Here is an 18,702-nt window from a genome sequence, read left to right as displayed (position 1 = left end):
ACTACTGCTAGGGCTCTCCAGCATTCAAATAGTACCAAATCATTGTATTTATAAGATCTATAAGATCACCTACGGTACAGGACTTCCCCATTACATCCATTTTTCCCTGAGACATTCAATGATGGGATGCTGTTCCAATGCCAAAGAGCCCTGGCAGTAGTAACAATGTAAAGGAAAATAAACAGAAGATGTGAACTGAAGTTTGTGTTGGGAAGGGCACTCAGCTTGGGTAACTCATACAGGAATATTCATCACAGTACTGTGGTGGTGTAATGGTCAGCATTTCTGCCTAGCAAGCAAGAAGACCCAGGTTTGAGTCCTGGCCGCAGCACAAATTTTAATTCATTTCTACTACTTTCAAACATCTTCAAGAACTGAAGCCCTAAGGTAATTACATTGTAGTGCATAAATCTGGGTGTATTTGATATGTACAGAAATGAATGGGATCAAGAATTGAGCTACTGAAAGCTTCATACAAAAAATTCAGTGATAGTAAAGGGTTGGATGGGAAGGGAAGGTTAATTGACAAAATACAGAATTATTATGGAATGGCTATCAGGCAAAACATAGTGTCCATAAAAAGAAGAAGGGTATTTAGGCTTTCTTTTTTTTCTTCATAATTTTTCGTCGGATGAAGGTCTCACCATTGCTTGTGTTCCAAAGAAGAGAACAGTTGGTGTAAATACAACAGGAGATTGCTAACTGGTGAAGTGTACACTCATAAATACAGACTGTCTGATGTGGTAATGGTGATGGTAAAACCTACTTTCAGACCCTTAGCAGCACCTGAACTCTGGAAAAAGTGTGTTCATGGAATAACTCAAAACTGCAATGAAAATGTAAATAGTGTCATATGGTCAAGAATCACCAAGATTGTGTTTCTTTGAATAGGAACACTTCCTTTGGTGCACATGATGCTGTTGTTACTTTCAGTGATGCCAATGTTGTAAGATGCAAAGTATTTCGAAACATGGGAATGAAGATAGGTTGCAACATGGTATGAACAATGCTTGCTTTAGGCAAGGATTATCTTCAGGTTTCTGACAGGAGAAGTTGACAGAAGATGAAGATAATCCATCCAATCACATGGAACGCACTTAAGGGGTCACCCAAACTTGGTCACTCAGTTCCCAAAAGTTTTATTTTTTCATGCAAATTAAAAGTTTTCTCGGGATCTACCAAACCACTTTGCTTCAAACTTTCATGAAAAGTTACATAGCCCTTCTGCACAACTTAACAGCCTTTTTCCAAAACCTTGTATACTAGTGAATTTATAAACAAAAATGGCACAAAAACTAGTGAATTTTCATCACAATAGAAAAAAATTAATCTCTACCAACTGAAATTTTTTTTAAAAAGTGCCTGTTTTAAGTTGTAGCAAATACTTCAACAAATAACCTGTAAAGCTTTCAGCTTCCTCAAATACTTTCTAAGAAAACATGTAATTCATAACCTCTATTTTAACATTGGAAATCTAGGGCTTTCCAGAACCCCTTAAAGAAAAATGACCCAGAGGTCAGTGAACAGGAACTTGTACCTTTATTTCAGATTTATCGCCCTTGACTGTTGTGGTTCTTGTCATACTGTAACAAAAGGCAGTAAATGGTCATTACATAAAATTCCTCTTGATATCTTCATCTGAGGTAAATATTATGCCCCTCAGGGCATTATTCATCTCACCAAAAGTGGCATGCCCACAGGAAATACTTTGCAGAATGAATCTTTCATCCTGTTCATGATGTTAATCTGAAAAGAAGTTTCTGGTGAAGTGGTTCTTTTGAAGACTTATCCTTTCCACTACATAAATTTTAAAATAAATTTCTTTCACTTTTTTGATGACATAAATTTTGTGTTATTTCAAATTATAATAAAATTAAATTTTTACTACTATATTTTCTATGTACAAGAATTCATGAACCTTTGGTTTAAAGTGGTACAATTAAAAAAAAACGTTGCTGCTTCCAAAATGACCACTGCATTCAGAGAACTGAGTTGTCCTTTTCTATACTTCTTTCAGTTTATCTCACTGGAAGTGTTTGAATTGCTATATTTTGTCATGTTTAAAAAGATAACTGTCAGAACAGTTACAGAACATACTGTTGAGAGTGAGTTAGATTGCCAAATGCTCTCTTTAAAGAGATGTTCATAATGTACACACTGGTGTCAGTTGTTGGATTATTAAATCTACTTAGAGTTGTGATGAGTGACACACACTAGCATATTGAAGCACTGTCAGATATTGAGTGGATATATGGTGTATCAAAGCTAATTTGCAATGTACATTGTACTAAGATGACTTTATCAGGATTAAGCCTCATTACCTTGTGCCTTCTTTACTTGCTTCCTTTACGCAAGTAGGAAGGTTCTCTTATATTTGTGGGAGTCATACATTTAGTGTGATAAAATATTTATTTTCTACAGTGCCAAGTATATAATTCACACATTAATAAAAATCAACAACTTACGCATACTCATTTGTAAACAAGCATATGACTTTCATTACTGTTGTTTCTATATGAATTAAATGTACTGATTATGTAATAAAATAAAAAAGATAGCAGCTTCAGGAGATAAAAAGCTGTAGCTGGTTTATATGAAAGAAATGAACAATAGCTGGTATGAACTATTAAATTGTTAAGTCATATTTTTGGATTTAGGAAGTAGACACACTGTTCCCATAATGATACAATTATTTAAAAATATAAAGTTCCAATAATACATGTACAAATCTTTCAAAGATTTTACTTAAGAACATTGTAAGGAAAAGATACCTAATATAATCGATCAAGAATTTTCATTACTATTTTTCAAGAAATTCTTAGATTCCTCCAGTCTATAAAACTAATATAAGTTACCCCCCTGATCCTGGGTATGCTCTTACTGATGGCACACTAATTTAAAACCAAGAGAAAATTGTAAAAGCATTTAAAGATTTCTTTAGATGTGTACATAGGTAAAGAGAAAAATTAAAAAGAAAAGTAATCCATGCTCAGCACATTACCAGGAGAAAGAAAAAAACTGGCATCCTATGGATTGGAGTGTGGAATGTCAGATCCCTTAATTGGCCAGGTATATTAGAAAATTTAAAAAGGGAAATGGATAGGTTAAAATTAGATACAGTGGGAATTAGTGGAGTTAAGTGGCAGGAGGAACAAGACTTTGATCAGGTGAATACAGGGTTATAAATACAAAATCATATAGTGGTAATGCAGGAGTAGGTTTAATAATGAATAAAAAAATAGGAGTTCGGGTAAGCTACTACAAACAACATAGTGAACACATTATTGTGGCCAAGATAGACACGAAGCCCATGCCTATCACAGTAGTGCAAGTCTATATGCCAACTAGCTCTGCAGATGATGAACAAATTTAAGAAATGTATGATGAGATAAAAGAAATTATTCAGGTAGTGAAGGGAGATGAAAATTTAATAGTCATGGGTGACTGGAATTTGGTAGTAGGATATTATAGAGAAGGAAACGTAGGTGAATATGGATTGGAAGGAAGAAATGAAAAAGGAAGCTGCCTTGTAGAATTTTGCACAGAGCATAACTTAATCATACCTAACACTTGGTTCAAGAATCATGAAAGAAGGTTGTATACATGGAAGAAGCCTGGAGATACTGATAGGTTTCAGATAGATTATCTAATGCTAAGACAGAGATTTAGGAACCAGGTTTTAAATTGTAGGACATTTCCAGGGGCAGATGTGGACTCTGACCACAATCTATTGGTTGTGAACTGTAGATTAAAAATTAAGAAACTCCAAATAGGTGGGAATTTAAGGATATGGGACCTGGGTAAACTGACTAAACCAGAGGTTGTACAGTGTTTCAGGGAGAGCATAAGGGAAAAATTGACAGGTATGGGGGAAGGAAATACAGTAGAAAAAAAAAATGGCTCTGAGCACTATGGGACTCAACTGCTGTGGTCATCAGTCCCCTAGAACTTAGAACTACTTAAACCTAACTAACCTAAGGACATTACACACATCCATGCCCTAGGCAGGATTCGAACCTGCGACCGTAGTAGAAATACAGTAGAAGAAGAATGGGTAGCTTTGAGGGATGAAATAGTGAAGGCAGCAGAGGATTAAATAGGTAAAAAGATGAGGACTGGTAGAAACCTTTGGGTAACAGATGAAATATTGAATTTAACTGATGAAAGGAGAAAACGTAAAAATCCAGCAAATGAAGCAGGCAAAAAGGAATACAAATGTCTCGAAAATGAGATTGACAGGAAGTGCAAAAAAAAGGACAAATGTAAGGATGTAGAGGCTTATCTCACTAGGGGTAAGATAGATACTGCCTATAGGAAAATTAAAGAGACCTTTGGAGAAAAGACAACCACTTGTATGAATATCAAGAGCTCAGATGGAAACCCAGTTCTAAGCACAAAAGGGAAAGCAGGAAGGTGGAAGGAGTACATAAAGAGTTTGTACCAAGGCGATGTACTTGAGGACAATATTATGGAAATGGAAGAGGATGTAGACGAAGATGAAATGGGAGATACGATACTGCGTGATGAGTTTGACAGAGCACTGAAAGATGAGTCGAAACAAGGCCCCTGGAGTAGACAACATTCCATTGGAACTACTAACGGCCTTGGGTGAGTCAGTCCTGATAAAACTCTACCATCTCGTGAGCAAGATGTATGAGACAGGCGAAATACCCTCAGACTTCAAGAATATAATAATTCCAATCCCAAATAAGGCAGGTGCTGACAAATGTGAAAATTACTGAACAATCAGTTTAATAAGTCACAGCTACAAAATACTAACACGAATTCTTTACAGACGAATGGAAAAACTGGTAGAAGCCAACCTCGGGGAAGATCAGTATGGATTCCGTAGAAATACTGGAACACGTGAGGCAATACTGACCCTATGACTTATCTTAGAAGAAAGATTAAGGTAAGGCAAACCTACTTTTCTAGCATTTGTAGGCTTAGAGAAAGCTTTTGACAATGTTGACTGGAATACTCTCTTTCAAATTCTAAAGGTGGCAAAATACAATGAGCAAAAGACTATTTAAAATTTGTACAGAAACCAGATGCCATTTACAAGAGTCGAGGGACATGAAAGAGAAGCAGTGGTTGGGAAGGAAGTGAGACAGGGTTGTAGCCTCTCCCTGATGCTATTAAATCTGTGTATTGAGCAAGCAGTAAAGGAAACAAAAGAAAAGTTCGGAGTAGGTTTTAAAATCCTTGGAGAAGAAATAAAAACATTGAGGTTCACCGATGACATTGTAATTCTGTCAGAGACAGCAAAGGACTTGGAAAAGCAGTTGAACAGAATGGACAGTGTCTTGAATCAAGGGTATAAGATGAACATCAACAAAAGCACAATGACGATAATGGAATGTAGTCGAATTAAGTCGGGTGATGCTGAGGGAATTAGATTAGGAAATGAGGCACTTAAAGTAGTAAAGGAGTTTTGATATTTGTGGAGAAAAATAACTGATGATGGTCGAAGTAGAGAGGATATAAATGTAGACTGGCAATGGCAAGGAAAGCGTTTCTGAAGAAGAGGAATTTTTTAACATCAAGTATAGATTTATGTGTCAGGAAGTCATTTCTGAAAGTATTTGTATACAGTGTAGCCATGTATGGAAGTGAAACATGGATGATAAACAGTTTGGACAAGAAGAGAATAGAAGCTTTCAAAATGTGGTGCTACAGAAGAATGCTGAAGATTAGGTGGGTAGATCATATAACTAATGAGGAGGTATTGAGTAGATTTGGGGAGAGGAGGAGTTTGTGTCACAACTTGACTAGAAGAAGCGATCAGTTGGTAGGACATGTTCTGAGGCATCAAGTGATCACCAATTTAGTACTAGAAGGCAGCATGGAGGGTAAAAATCATAGAGGGAGACCAAGAGATGTATACATAAGCAGATTCAGAAGGATGTTGGCTGCAGTAGGTACTGGGAGTTGAAGAAGCTTGCACAGGGTAGAGTAGTATGGAGAACTGCATCAAACCAGTCTCAGGACTGAAGACCACAACAACAACAACAACAACTCAGCACATTACTGTAGATGAACATTTATCTTCATGAAAGCTTCTATGTATAAATCTATGTGATTTCTCTCCAATTCACAATAAAGTGGCTGGCAGAGGGTTCAATGAACCACCTTCAAACTGCCTCTCCACCCTTCCACTCTTGAACCGCATGTGGGAAAGCAAGCACATACATTTTTTTGCATGAACCCTGATTTCTCTTATTTTGTTGTGATGATCATGTCTCCAAATGTTTTCACAATCAGAGGAGGAAACTGGTTACTGAAATTTCATGAGATGATCCCATTGCCTTTGTTTTAATGATGGCTCCTCCATTCCACGTATCATGTCTGTGGCACTGTCTCCCCTGTTTCATTATAATACAAAATGAGTCCCTTTCTTTGTACTTTCTCAATGTCATCCATCAGCCCCACCTGTTGTGGATCCCACACCACACAGCTGTACTCCAGAATGAGGCAGAAAGGCGTTGTGTATGCAGTCTCTTTAGTAGACCTGTTGCAACTTCTAGGTGCTCTGCCAGTGAATTGCAGTCTTTGGTTTGCTCTACCCACCACATTATGTATGTGATCATTTCAATTTAGGTTATTTGTAATTTTAATCCCTAATTAAGTAGTTGAATTTACAATCTTCAGATTTGTGTGACTTATTGCATCATCAAAATTTAGTGGATTTCTTTTAGTACTCATGTGAATAACTTCAAACTTTTCTTTATTCAGGGTCAATTGCCCCTTTTTGCACCATACAGATATCTTATGTAAATAATTTTGCATTTTTTTGGTCATCTGATGACTTTACAAAATGGTAAATGACAGCATCATCTGCAAACAATCTAAGACAGCTACTCAGATTGTCTCCTATGTCATCAGGAACAAAGGAGAGCTGGTAACACTTCCTTGGGGAAGGCTGGATATTACTTCTGTTTTACATGATGTCTTGCCCCCCTTCTAACAGCCGTGTACCGCAAGTCTCTAGAGGAATGGAAGGTTCCAAATGATTGGAAAAGAGCACAGGTAGTCACAGTCTTCAACAAGGGTTGTCAAGCAGATGCGCAAAGCTATAGACCTACATCTCTGACGTCGATTTGTTGTAGAATTTTAGAAGATGTTTTTTTCTCGAGTATCATGTTGTTTTTGGAAACCCAGTCTCTACTCTGTAGGAATCAACATGGATTCTGGAAACAGCTATCATGTGAGACCCAACTCGCTTTATTTGTTCATGATACCCAGAAAATATTAGATACAGGCTCCCAGGTAGATGCTATTTTTCTTGACTTCCAGAAGGCGTTCGATACAGTTCCACACTGTTGCCTGATAAGCAAAGTAAGAGCCTACAGAATATCAGACCAGCTGTGTGGCTGGATTGAAGAGTTTTTAGCAAACAGAACACAGCATGTTGTTATCAATGGAGAGACGTCTACAGACGTTAAAGTAACCTCTGCGTGCCACAGGGGAGTGTTATGGGACCATTGCTATTCACAATATATATAAATGACCTAGTAGATAGTGTCGGAAGTTCCATGTGGCTTTTCGCGGATGATGCTGTAGTATACAGAGAAGTTTCAGCATTTGAAAATTGTAGCGAAATGCAGGGAGATCTCCAGCGGATAGGCACTTGATGCAGGGAGTGGCAACTGATCTTTAACATAGAGAAATGTAATGTATTGCGAATACATAGACAGAAGGATCCTTTATTGTATGATTATATGATAGTGGAACAAACACTGTTAGCAGTTACTTCTGTAAAATATCTGGGAGTATGTGTGCGGAACGATTTGAAGTGGAATGATCATATAAAATTAATTGTTGGTAAAGTGGGTACCAGGTTGAGATTCATTGGGAGAGTCCTTAGAAAATGTAGTCCATCAACAAAGGAGATGGCTTACAAAACACTCGTTCGACCTATACTTGAGTATTGCTCGGCAGTGTGGGATCAGTACCAGATCGGGTTGACGGAGGAGATAGAGAAGACCCAAGGAAGAGTGGCGCGTTTCGTCACAGGGTTATTTGGTAGCCATGATAGTGTTACGGAGATGTTTAACAAACTCAAGTGGCAGACTCTGCAAGATAGGCGCTATGCATCTCGGTGTAGCTTGCTCGCCAGGTTTCGAGAGGGTGCGTTTCTGGATGAGGTATCGAATATATTGCTTCCCCCTACTTATACCTCCCATGGAGATCGTGAATGTAAAATTAGAGAGATTAGAACGTGCAAGGAGGCTTTCAGACAGTCGTTCTTCCCGCAAACCATACACGACTGGAATAGGAAAGGGAGGTAATGACAGTGGCACGTAAAGTGCCCTCCGCCACACACCGTTGGGTGGCTTGCGGAGTGTAAATGTAGATGTAGATGTAATTCAGTGGATTACTCCTACTTCCCTTTTTGGGTGTTGGTGTGACTTGAGCAGTTAGAGTGGTTGTATATAATCGTTAAATATGGAGCTATTGTATCAGCAGACTCTGAAAGGAACCTGACTGGTATAAAATCTGGACCAGAGGCCTTGCCTTAAATAAGTGATTTAAGCTGCCTTGCTACACCATGGATATCTACTTCTGTGTTTCTCAACACCACAGTTGTTTTTGACTGGAGTTCAGGAATATTTACTTAGTCTTCTTTTATTTACTGGACAGTTAGGATACTGGGCTTCATTTCTTGAAAATGGTCAGAACCAATATATAAGTAACTTCCCTGCATTAAATGATCGAGAAGTCTGGATTCACATTTTTTTTATAATGAGGTGTTCAAGGGATCCATATTACTTTTAGTTATTGTGAAATCTGAACTAATTAACTCATTTGGAAAGGAAACAGTTAACCTAATCAGAAGGTTAACTGGACCATCTAGAGAGATCAGTGGAAATGCACTAAATAAATCTGGTTTTGAAACTTCCTGGCAGATTAAAACTGTGTGCGCTGTGCCCGACTGAGACTCGAACTCGGGACCTTTGCCTTCTGCCAGTATCTCATCTCCTCCTTGCCTGCGAAAGGCAAAGGTCCCGAGTTCAAGTCTCAGTCAGGCACACAGTTTTAATCTGCCAGGAAGTTTCATATCAGTGCACACTCCACTGCAGAGTGAAAATCTCATTCTGGAAATCAGGTTTTATCTTCAAAACATCGTAAAAGTGGATTGCAACATCATTTAGTTGTTAGTTGTTAATAAGCTGAATATGAATTAAATTCTAACTAAAATCTGTTTTAGGGAAGGCTGTATTCAAAAAAATCATTATTGATATAAACCCTTTCTTCAAATCTTTGATGTAAGTCTTTATGGGTATGAAATTTTTTTTAAATAATTTTAACAGCAGCAACACAGTTGCTTTCATTTGCCGTGGAGAGTCTATTGAAGTGTATATGCCATTTCCAGAAAGTCTCCTGAATGCCACTATAAAATGACTCCTTCACAACAGCTATGAAACTACTTCTTGATTCCTTCTCAATACCATACACTTCAACAATTATGAAGTCACTGAACTGAATTTCTGAAAACTCCTCATCTTCAAGTGATTTATTCCAAAAACTGTCAGATTCTTCTAATACCAAGTTAGCACTTTTATGTGATGATGAATCCAGTTCATCTCGAGCAGGTTTCTTCTTTTTATTTGTTTGTTTTTATTTCCTGGCAGAAGTTTTACAGGAAAGCATTCACAAGTGAAATTGTAGGAATAAGAGATTTTCCTTTCTTTGGTCTTGAGTAATTCTTTTCTAGGTACCAAATGAAGAGAATGGAAGCAAGGCTTCAGGAGGCACAAATAGCTCAATCTGGAGATCTAGCTCATGAGGACATGAAGGAATGCAGACATACTAGACACTAGTTAAAGCGACAGAATCTGTAGAGGGCACAGGACAAAATTTATGAATGTTACCTGAAACTGCACAAGGAACATTATTTTCTGAAACAAGTCTTTCATTCTCAGATGGCTCTGTCGCAGCAAATATTCTTCACCAAATGTTTCATTTTTTCTTGCCTTAGTATGTAGTAAAACAGTTCTGCTGTTGGAAAGATCTGCATTATAGGAGTAATTATAAAGTGTTTTATTGGACTAGATGACATAATTGAACTGCGTTTTTTTAATTAAACCTAAACAAACCTTTTTTCTTTCTGGGTCACTAAAACAATTGCTAAACTAGGATTAATAAAAAACAAAACAAACTGCTTTACAGAGTAAATACTTACAACTGTCATGGATTATTAGGCTTCTGAAAAGTCTCTCAATAATTGACAACAGGAAGCACAGTCATTTAACATGTTTGTAACACACATGTTGAAAGGATTTTGAACAAAATTAACCTCATGCTTGAACAGAAAAGAGCAACAAAATTCTGAATACTAAACAAAAGGTTAACTCCTCCTTGGAGTGTGCAGGTCCAAAGAACAAAGTTTATCAGTTCCTAGCTGCAAACTCAAAAGGCAATGCCACCACCCTGGTGGGTAATGCATACTGTCTCTGTTCAGAGCTAAAGTCCATGCCTGGCATGTAATATGAGAAACTGTCCAAGTTTAATACTCTTCACTGAAAATGTCTCCATGTCCAAAAGTGTCATGCTGTACCTACTTGTAGAAGGGCAATGTCAAATGCAGACAGATACAGTGTAAGTGGTGAAGAGTGCAGCAGCAGTGGCAATAACTTTGTATATGACCATCAGACTTCAGCAGGTGGATTAACTGCTGGTTGTGGCCAGAGCACACTCTTAAAAACTGGTCACATGGATGACTAACTTTCTTAGTGGCTGATTGTCTCATTGGTGCATGGATAATGTTGTCTACATGGTATGTGCTTTTGACTGGTGCTTTCATCAGTTTCTGGCTTGGTGTGGCTGCTAGAATTGCTTCCTCGCAGCCTTCTGGTTAATTTATTGTTGTGGTGCAACTCACAGATGGTCTGCTGTCGACACTTTACCGCACTTTTATGGAGGGCATGCCCCAGAAGGCCCCCCCCCCCCCCCCCCCTCCAGGACAGAATGTCAGGGAAGAGGTAGATGCCAGTCCTTGACAGCATCCATATAATCCAATCCATGGAGGCAGAGGTCAGCTGTGGTTTGACAACCATCATCCAACAAGCTTGTTGATGCTCCAGGATGCACTGGTGTGTCACCTTTCAGGATGGTGCAGGGTCACTAGACCCAGGTGGTGAGGAACTCTGAAACACATGATGGACATAGAATATTATTTGAGGGTGCAGCACTTCTTCTCTAATGAAGCAGGTTAGTGTGTTTCCATTGCCTGGACCCATTGACACATTGAATAGTAGCCGGGAACACATTCGCCCAGACAGGATAGTGTAAAAGTGGCATCAAGTGTGGGAGCAGAGTGGTGTTGGAAGTGTGGGATGTATACAGACAACTGGGATTGAAAGGGAGAGCATGTTGGCATTTTGTGGGATACAACCTTTCATGAGGTTGGCACTGATAGGGTGATAAGCCATCTCGATTTAAAAAGTCTGAACGATACTTTGCCAAGGCCATTAAATGCCAGATGAAAGGAGCTGTTTGTACCAAGGAGATTCTTTTAGCTATACAAAACTCTTTGAACTACACAGAGGTAAGCTGGGGCCTGTTATCAGGGTTTTGGGGAGCCCTTCTAATGGAAAAAATATGTGCCAATACTTGGATAGTGGAGGTGACCTGTGGGAAACCAAAGGGAAATCAGACCAGATGTTGACCACTATAAATTAGGATGACTCCATGAAGGGCCCACCAAAATTGAGGTGTATCCTGGACCATGAGGTGGAGGGGATAGGCCAAGGAAAATATCTGTGTGCTGGGGAGGTCTGCTGGCTTTGTCAGGTTGAGCACACCAAGCCCATGGTAGATATGGCTGCTTCCATCCCCCTCGAATAGAGATGATGATGGGGGCAGCTGCTTGGTAAGGACAGCCCCCAATGGTTCTGGTGTAGAAGGTTGAGGGCTCTCTGCTGGAGATAGCGAGGCATGACCACCCACATGCAACCATTGTCCTTTTAGAGCAGCAGGACCCCTTGGAGAGCAAAGACCTCAAGGCATCTACTCCAGAAGAGAATGGTGGTCAACAATCTCCATCTGCTTCTGATTTAGTGGCCACCTGTAAATAACATACTTCAAGACTTTATTAAAGACTGCATCCTCAGCCATGTGCAGCATGGGTGGAATCAAAGGGTAAGGTAGTGACAGCGTTTTCTACTACTGCATTCAGGTGAAAAGTGAAGTCAAGATCAATTTCAAATGCAGTATCTGCAGCTAGGAGGTGACAGGGAAATAAACCACATTAGAATGTTGAGCTAACAGTCTGAATCATGTAATAGGAATAACTGGAAAAGAAGAGGGCCCATTGCTGCAGGTGCCAAGCTGTTGCCATAGGCACTGCCACTGAAATCTGAAAAAGAGGGAAGAGGTATTTGGGTAGAGAAAACTGACAGGCATACACATAGTTGTGAAACTGCTGGGTGCAAAAAAATTATCACCAGGGCTTCTTTCTCAGTTTGGTTACAGTTTTTCTGGGCATGGTTGAGCAACCTAATACGAATCAATAGGATGTTCTATGGTGTTAATGATATGTGACAGCACTACCCCCACCCTGGCTTGGGAGGATCATAGGCAAAAAGACACATTACCTTCAGGAGGCCCTGCTTCCAGGTCTGGAAAGACCTATTGCACTGATCTGACCACTTCCATGGAACATTCTTCCTGACTAGTCAGTATATGGGTTCTGCCACTACTACTGCATGAGGCAAAAATTGCGATGGTAACTGATCTGCCATAAAACTGACATCAGTTGCATGAAATGCCAGGGAACTGGCAACTTCTGGACTACTTTGACATTGGTGGACATGGGACAGATGCCCAAAGTGTTAAAGACATGGACTAAGTATTCAACTTCCTTGGCAAAGAATTCACATTTATCACAGTTGCAGTGGAAGTTTACCTTCTGGAACATTGAAAACAAGGCCTCTAAATTTCAGCAGATCCATAGCAATTTTCTCTGTGAACAAGATGTCATTGTGATAATTAAACATTCTGGGTATTGGGCTAGTTATTGCTGAAAAATATCTGGTGCACTTGCAATCCCAAATGGTGATCAATTTTAATTAAAAAGCCTGAATGGGATGTTAATCATCAACAGTTCCTTAGACATATCATCTTTAAGGTCAGCCTTCACAAACACCTTGCCCTCCTGCAATGTGTGCCATAATATCCTCTGACTTTGGTAGGGGGTACAAGTCCACAACCATCACTGAATTGATGGTAGCCTCAAAATTGCCAAAAATGCAGTGCACTCCTTTCAGTTTTTTCACCTGGACAAGGAGTGTTGTACATCTACTGTTCAGAACAGGTGCCAGCATTGGAGTTCCTCAGGGGCCTGTCCCAGAGGGCAAAAAGTGTAGACTGGATTTTGCAGAACTTACAAACTGTGTGAGGGAGCATGGTGACATGGGATTCAAAGTTGTCAAAGATTCATATGGACATCACAGGTGGTGCTTGAAACATCACCACCAATGAAGAATCCCCAGATTGCTGATGAACGAGGACCACCATGAAGGAGTTAGAAATGGCAGCCACTTGGGTACCAGTCTTGTAACGTTACGTCTACTTGTAGTTACATGTTTCTAATGAGATTTCTGTGTTGCTAATTGGTGCGAAACGTTTCTCAAAGTCTTTTACAGTTAGCTCCAGTGGCAAACATTCAATGTATATTGATGCATGCCTTTGTCAGGCCTCTCTTTATTGCATGCAGGGCTGTAACAAGTTGTCAACAGTGTAGCAGTCCTTCAGAATACGTTGAGTACAATTATATTGATTCAAACTGCATTTGTGTTGAGTAATCTTATGGTTGCAAATCCATAAGCCTAGGGTGCCAGATCTTTTTTCCACCTTCCACTCATTTGTCATTAGTAACGAGGTAATTACAGTTGCCATTGTGCAACACATTTGGCAACAAACTCTGTTAAACCTAAGATGTCACATAATTTTCTTCCTTTGCCACCTACTTTTTATAGCTTTCCAGACGTTTTTGTTTGTGTATGCACCACTTATGCTTGAGGAAGTTTCTGTTTTAGACCCGTGCTTTCCACTTTACTTGTTTGTGCTGCCACATATTGATTTAGGGTTAATATTTTTTAGTTCACTGTGGCTGATCACCTCGCCAACTCCACACACATGCCTGTGTTCCAATTATCATCATCAAAATTGCAGTTACCTTTGGCACCAACATTTGATATTACACAGTCTCTTCCATTGTAGATGCAATGAATGGCACAGCTTTCTGAGATGAGCAGTTCATTCAAATGCAGATTATAGCCAGTAACACTTGCCATCATATGCATGAAATATGACCGTGCCACAATTTATGCAGCCTCATTAGTGCCCCTGTTTCACTGACTGGAAGATGACAGAGATGACTGGGTTGAGTACTTGACTCAGTTTGAAGTTCATTTATCTGCACACAAAGTACCAGCTACAGTAAAACAATGTTCTTCTTATCAATGGCCAATGTGTCAGTCTACGCTCTGGACTATTCCCCACTTTGCAGCCGCAACTTGTTACCTATAACAAATTAGTCCAGGCTGTGAATAGATATCATCACAAGAACTTTCACATGGTAGACACCAGCTTTATATTTTTCAGACTAAGGAAACAGTCAGGACAAATTTATAGATGGTGGGTGACAGATTTGCAAACACTTACTAGGCAGTGTAAGCTTAAATGTGCGTGTGGCAAGTCTCATAGTGATCTCATGATATGTGACACCATTATGCAGGACATGGCTGATAATAGAATATAGGAACAGATTCTCAAATATCCCGACCCTTCCTTGCAGCAAGTTCTACAGATTATTGACTATCAATATGCCAATGACAGTGCTGTAGATGGTTTTCAGTCATCAACATTTGTGCTGCAGTGCCTAGCAATAACACTGAGTGAGGGCATAAACAAGCCACTTACAATTTGAGTTGTCAGTGATCCACTCCAGCTCATTGTAGCTAGCCATGTAAACAGCCCGGCCATCAAGGCACTAGTGTGAAGTCCTGTTTCTCAGTGTAAAAGTGTCACTTATGCCCATTATGAAACACAACTTGTTCTTCATGTGAAAAGACCAGAGATGTACTAGTGGTATGCTTCTTTCCTAATATGCAGCCACAGAAATCAAACTTCACTGTACATGTGGTGCACTCTGACCTAAACACAGCTTCTAGTGTTGATCAGATGTGCAGTAGTTGACAATTCAACAATCACTAGATCTTCTTTGGTGCAGTGCCTCTGGAAAGAATTCTTTGTCAACCTTGCGATAACTAGTCAAACTATTCAGTTACAATTAGATATGTGTATCTTGGTTTCTTTCCACTGCCACAATACTTACGAATTTCTTGGCAAGCCCAAGCTGCAGACATCACACATTAAGCTTACAGCATATAACAGACAATACATGCCAGTGCTAGGTTCATACAGCCTTCCTGTCATATACCAGAATTTGCAGAAGACTGATATTTTTGACATTTTTGGCCTTGACATGTTTGGGTTGCATGAGGTAGACAGTGTGTTGTCAGTTACTACTTTGAATTCAGCTCACAAATGACCAATACCATCATTTGAATTAAAAGACTTGTTTGCTGTTGGCTGGGCAAAGCTTCTAATTATTTTAATGAATGTGACCATGAAAGTCAATGCACAGCATCACTCTTTCAGGGCTCGCACTGTACACATGCTGCCCAGGAATTTTCACAGTGGCAGGACAGCAATGTTACTGCACCCATCACAGCCAGTCAGTGGACATCTCCATTAGTACTCGTCAAGTATCCTTCGGGCAAACTGCTTATTTGTGGAGATGTTATGGCAATGCTGAACCCTCAGACAGTGACTGGTCCGATTCCTTTGCCTCAACCTGATGAATTTAATGACTGTTTGGGAACTGGTCACTACTTCTCTAAGACTGATTTTCATGATGCCTGCCACCAGATCCCTCTATTTTTAACATACAAGGAGGTCTCTTGAAACTTCTTCACATGCCTTTCAGTAGTGTGTCTGCACCAGTAATTTTCCAGTGATATATGGAAAAATTAGCAGCACCTGTGTATTTGAGTACAAATTATTTAGGTGTATAGTGGTATCAACATAGCACATGGGCACCTTAATAATTTGTGCACCTTGTTCCATGTGTTATCAGAGGCAAGGATTAAGTGCATCAGACACAAGTGCATATGTTTTCAAACTGAGACTGCATAATTGAGGCATGTAATTAATTCTCAGGATGTTCATCTAGAGTGTCACACTTGCAGGTCACTCATAACCTCCAGTTTCCAAAGAATGTTACTGAATTGGACAGTGTTAGGGAGGCTGATATATTACATTCACTTCACATTGACTACAGCTCAGATTGTATCACCATTGCACTGCCTTTGTCACAAGACTGTACCTTTTGCATGCTTCCAGGAATGTCACATTGTCTTTTGACAACTCAGACACTGTGGTCAGTGATCATTGCCTCTTTAATTCTGATCATTCCAAACATATAGTCTTGACAGTGGATGCTTTTTTCATATAGCACTGGTGCTGTACTCTTGCAGATGATTGGTTCTGCTGCCAGACCAACAGCCTTTGCCTACAAACTGCTTAACAAAGCTCATAGCAGCTGTTCAGATAGAGAAGGAGGCTCTTGCTGTAATCAATGGAGTGACTAAATTTCATCAGTATCTGAATGGAAGCAAGTTCTATTTGGTCACTGACCACAAGCCTTTGCAGTCACTTTTCAACCCATCAAAACCCATTCTGAATCACATTGCACAGAAATGACAATGCTGCACTCTCATCTTACCACACTTCCAATACAAGATAATGTACAGACCCACAGCAAAGCATGATGATGTGGACACACTTTCACATCTTCCCTAGGGATCAGAGGCACACATTGATGAATCTAAAGCACCTTGTTGCCACAATGATGCACATGACTCAGAAGTGCTGGACCAGTTTCCATTAGATCACCAGTAGATCACCCAGGCAATGGCTGGATTTGCATATTCTGTTGCACTACATCCACATTAGTTGGCCTTGCATTGTTAAACATATTGATAGCCTGGTGGTTCATCAATACTTTGCACGTTAGCATAAGTTGTCAGTGCTACAGGGTGTCTTATTGCTATGTACTGCATCTGAACAGTTGCATGTAGTAACTCCTGAGGCATGTTCTTAGTTTGCTTCATCAGGGTCACTGGGACATGGTCCACACCAAACAATTTGCTTGCTGACATTGCACATGGTCTGGCATTGACTCACAAATAGATCAGATGATGGCTCAGTGCCCCTTTGTGTGCAACACCAGACAGCTCCTCCTCGACAAAGCCTGAAGCGTCTTGGCAGCACTTGCATTTGGGTTTTACCTGAACCTACTGGAACATTTGTTGGGTGGTTGTCATTGAGAAATGTAGCAAGCTTCCTTTTGTGGTACCCATGCACTCTACAATGACACATGGCACTTGCCAAGCCTTCAAATCCATATTTTACCTTGAGGATCTATTAGACTTATTTGTAACTGTCTGGAGAATTCGAAGATTCCTGCACAAACAACAGAATTTGTTAGATCAGAAGCACACTGTTTCATCCATATTCCAACAGAGAAGCAGAATGTTTTGTTCACACTTTTAAGCAGCAGATGAGTAAATTATGCACCCATCACAACAGGGACCAAGCTTTGCTTCTCTTATCATTCAACCACTCCCAGCTTAGCAACGGCCCATTACTCATACAATTTGCACCACCATACCTTACTCCAGTTGCTACAACCAATGTAGTGGCCAGCACCTACTCCACCCCCTCAGGAAATGAACAAACCCAATGACTCAGATTTATTATCTTTCAGTTCATAAAGAGATAAGAAGAGCTGAGAATGGACCATTGTCATGAAGTTGCTTGGAAATTGCGTGTTTTTGATACATGGTCCAGGAAGATTGCAGTGATGTCATCTGTAAATTGTGTGCCTCTACTGCTGACTCTTTCTTCCCAGAGTGATGGCCTGCCCAGATGATGCAGCCTGCATCCCCTCTGGCTACTTGGGGATCTACATTGCCAGCACCTGGCCCTGGACCAAGGGAACTGGACCCTACACCTCATCCATCTCCTACTGAACAGCAGACATCTCAGGCAGTGCTTCTCTCCATTCCATGGCTGGCCAGATGGCAGCCACAGCACTTCAAGATACCATTGCAGTTCCACCACCAGACGACATTACTCCATCTCTAGACGCAGATGCGCATCCTCTGTCTTGTTTCTTGGCTGATGTTACAGGATGGACACAAGGTGAATTCCAGGTCATGATGGCGAGGTGGTTTGGTGGGGGAAGTGTAGTTACATAGATTATTGATATTGCCAGAGCCGGTGCCTTCAAGGTAACTGCAGGCACCACAATGGCACTTTGAACATCACTGTCAATTATGAACCTCCAGGCTGCTAACCACTGAAGCCCACCAGGATGGTGCTATAACTAGTGGCCAGTTGGAAACAAGTCTTTTACTTTTACTTCTACTTCTGTGCTGCTACTGGGAATTCTGTGTTGCCAGTTGGTGCCAAACATTACTCCAAGTTGTTGATAGCTCTACCAGCAAACATTAAGTGTCCACAGATATATGCCTGTGTCAGGTCTCTGCTTATTGCTAGCCATGGCTGTAACACTTTGTTAACAATGTAGAAGTTCTTCAGAATAAGTTGGGTACAATTATATTTATT

General features: G+C 40.1%; 1 non-coding gene across 1 annotated transcript; it reads left to right on the top strand.

Moving 5' to 3' along the window:
* The first annotated feature begins 258 nt into the window (after positions 1–258).
* On the top strand, positions 259–331 carry Trnaa-agc (transfer RNA alanine (anticodon AGC)). The gene has a single exon. It is a non-coding gene; the product is annotated as a tRNA-Ala (tRNA).
* Positions 332–18,702: the final 18,371 nt, after the last annotated feature.

Source organism: Schistocerca gregaria, chromosome 6, assembly GCF_023897955.1.
Source record: "Schistocerca gregaria isolate iqSchGreg1 chromosome 6, iqSchGreg1.2, whole genome shotgun sequence".
NCBI classification, from domain to species: domain Eukaryota; kingdom Metazoa; phylum Arthropoda; class Insecta; order Orthoptera; family Acrididae; genus Schistocerca; species Schistocerca gregaria.
Note: the sequence above shows the minus strand (reverse complement) of the source record. Positions and strands in the feature narration are given on the sequence as shown.